Here is a 3,961-nt window from a genome sequence, read left to right as displayed (position 1 = left end):
CCTCGCCGGCACATCACACAGTTATCGCGGTCCCCGTACGCTCCTGCCCTCTATTGGCAGCCGTCGGCCACCGATCGCACGGCGCACAATCCTTTTTTTCCGTTTTATTCGCCTTCTTTTTCTCTTTCTTCCTCCCCCGCCGCCGTCTCGACCGCGCGAGCTTTTTATTTTTTTTTTTCTCTCGTTATACCTCGTTTAGCGTGCACACCGCTCGCCCAGTTGTTTCCTATTATTTTTAACCGTTCCCGCAGTTTTTCGCCACCCAACGCCCTTCAATTCCCTATCAATCACGCCCAGTACGCATCGGTCGACCTATAGATACTCGATACACTCAATCGTCACCGCACTCCCACGACAGACGCCGTGGCCTATGCAAACCACCTACAACGTCCGTTTGTAATTATGCCGCATTATATTTAAATTAGTTTCCGCGTCTCGCTACAGTCCCAATGAATTTCATTTTTCACATTATTACAAACAATTCAATAAATTACTATTGGTTTGCTTTGCATGCGTATATATATTTATTCGGATTTTAGGCTTCGAAGTGTTGATTATAATGCAATTGGTTACGAATTAAATTACTAGATAAATTATTTTTTTTTTTTTTAAATAATCTATTAATAGAAACACGACGTTAGATTCAAGTGGACGAATCAACTACTTGTCTGTGTATGATTTTTCAGTTTTCAATGCTGAAAACAAAATGACAATATGTTTAGCTATTTATTTTTAACATTAAAATTGAACCTTAGACTTTGCATCGGTTTTTAAGTAGCTCATTGATTTTGACTAGTTAAATATTTATGTGAAAAATGTTGTCATATTGTTTGGTATTAACACCTCAATGTTTTCAATACAGTAGTTTAATATTTAACAAAATAAATCACAGTTTACAAGTGGAATCATTAACACATTTTTTTTTTAACTAAAATTTCATAAAATTATAAGCGGAAATGTTGACTTTGTTATTAATTTTTATGTCATGACCATCAAACTCTTCTTGATAGGTGTTTGTTCATTTTTCAATATTTATACGTGCAATTTGTTTTATTAGATAAATTAACGATAACCAACCNCCTCAATGTTTTCAATACAGTAGTTTAATATTTAACAAAATAAATCACAGTTTACAAGTGGAATCATTAACACATTTTTTTTTAAACTAAAATTTCATAAAATTATAAGCGGAAATGTTGACTTTGTTATTAATTTTTATGTCATGACCATCAAACTCTTTTTGATAGGTGTTTGTTCATTTTTCAATATTTATACGTGCAATTTGTTTTATTAGATAAATTAACGATAACCAACCAAAATTACAAACCGCTCGCCAGACGGACAAGTATTGACTAACGACCACAGTGTCATATTGATTTCGAGGACAGCTGGTCCCACAAAAAAAAGCATGTCATCTGCCACAATTGTTATGCATATTTGTAAATAGTTAGATTATTTTTATTTGGTAGAAAAATAATAATATTATATTGTACATAATAAATATCGTGCAGACCGTATAGGCCGCTTATTATATAAATAACATGGTGCGTACAACATTGTTACAGAGATCATGTCGATGGGTACATTGATTTTACGATAATTATTGTCGATTATTTGTTTTGTTTACTTTGTGCACTGCACGAGTAATAATTTAAAACTTTAAAAATAATAAAAAATCCGTTGTCCTCGAATCGGTTGTACGACAATTCTCAGAAAAAAAAAAACGAGAATTATCGATAGTAATATAAACATGTAAAAATAATAACGGTCGTATCGTACCCAGCAATCTTTTTCGAAAATATTTTTTCGAATTACCGCAAATAATTATATTACAGTCCGTCATTATTACATACTGTCGTTGTTTTTTTACCAATTACAGTTGATTTCGATTAAACGGATTTGATGAAGCAATTTTACATATGTTAATATCCGCCGCAGCAGCACATCTCGGTAAAATACGGTCCTTCGCGTGTACCTGATTTTATTACGTTGTTTTTTCGCAGACTGCGACTGCATTAGACGCGCAAGTTATACTTATGTGGGGCCGATTTTGCGGTTCAATTATATTTTATTGAAGCGTACAATCCGAAATGCCAATAAACGTTGCACAGTCTAAATTATCCGTACACACTGCGGCAAAGGTTTTACATACTCTAAACGTTACCCGAGAAATCGGTGGGCTTGTAAAACGTTGCGGCGGTTTTGGATCTCGTTTGACGCGCATTTTGTACATTAACGTCTGAATATTGTTTCAACGGATCGTTCTACATTAATTAACTTTACATGCTCGCATCAGTTATTGTAACGTTCATGATGATTTTAATGTCGTAAAAAAAAAAAAGAACGAGTTCCGAGAAGTCGAATCGCGAGGATGAGACCGGACGGACTATTAAAGAAAAGTATACGGGACTTTTAGCGTGCAAACATGCAGTTCGCCCGAGTTGTGCCATTATCGTTAAAACGCGAGAGGTCTCAAGGTCGCATTTAAAACAATTTAATAATTTTCCTCCGATAGCACATCAGACGGCGTGTATATTTAATTCGATTACACGGGGTTGTTTTAATGGAGATAAAAAAAATCAATTCTTCCGAGCGATAACCGTTTGGAAACAATGTGTTTAATTCGACTTTATTCAAACAAACTACGACGTTACGGGGGCTCGCGTAATTCTCAGCTTAAACGATCTTACCCACCCCTGTCCAAAACAAATTATCGCCGACGAATATGAAATTGGATTAAAAAATTATTCAATTTGTTTGCCTGTTTTTAGTCCGGCGCGGCGGCGACACAGATATGACACACAGAGTTGATTATTACTCTCACACACAGCGTGCTCATCTTTTATACACTTACCCCTCCTGATCGGTCGAGTGTAGTTTAGTTGGGCAAACGCAAGGGGTCACGCACGTACGTGTGTGCGGCATTTGTGTGGGTGCAACACGCGCTCTTTCACTGCTGATGCACTTTACGCCTACCTATACTGACGTTATTAAACGATGTAATTATTTGCGAATAATTAAAAAATAATGTATGCGAAATTGATTGTGTTCGTATTATGTCTGTACGATCAGTAAACAAATGAACGCCTTTGTATACTAATACGGGCACGTGTAAGCTTCAGTCTGTTGTCGCTGTCGTTTGGCGTGGGATGAACTCTTTTTTTTTTTTTTTTTACGCATATTAAAATGCATTTCTACTGCGCGCCCTTGACCCACACGAGGTGACATCAACGAGAGTAGTGTCCCCTGAAATACACATGTGTACGTTGCGTTGTTTCTTTTGGCGGTCGCGAACGATAAGAAAAAAAAACGTGAACTCATAAGGTATTAATAATTAGATTTGAAAATAATAAACAATAATAGTCAAAACTATAAACAAGACGAATACAATACAAGTGCAGATAATCGATTTGAATAATAATAAAAAAAAAAACAAATTTACATAATACTAACAATTTTGCAATGTTTATACAGCGCAACCTCCAAGGTCACCGATGCCGAAATTGATCGTCAAGCTGAATTCAATTAAGTCACAAAAATCTGCTAATTGATATTTAAGGCTACGTCGGAAAATCGAGATGTTCAAAAAAAGAAACTCATCGCAGTAATTTGCCATCAAAGCAGTTTTTATAAGATTAGAATAATTAGCATTGACTCAATTAGTTTAGAAACTAATAGGCAAAACTTGGACAATTTCAATTCGAAAACCTTTTTTCATTAATCATTGCTTCCGGCTTGCGATTCGGACGTGACATTGACATCAAACGAACCATTTGAACAAACACATACACATAATGCAACACATTTGTCAAGTATTTGTATTATCAACAGATTATCAATCTGACGTTGTTAAATACTCGTTAGTGCGCCTCCAATGGCCGAGAACACCACCGTCTTTACCTGTGTTGTTTTTGAAAAGTCTTCCTGTATAATATCGTTACCGACTCTAGTTACATTATTA

The sequence above is a fragment of the Daktulosphaira vitifoliae genome, unplaced genomic scaffold, assembly GCF_025091365.1.
Source record: "Daktulosphaira vitifoliae isolate Bord-2020 unplaced genomic scaffold, ASM2509136v1 Scaffold_5, whole genome shotgun sequence".
Taxonomy (NCBI): Eukaryota; Metazoa; Arthropoda; class Insecta; order Hemiptera; family Phylloxeridae; genus Daktulosphaira; species Daktulosphaira vitifoliae.
The sequence above is the reverse complement of the archived record's forward strand: the minus strand, read 5'-3'. Positions refer to the sequence as shown.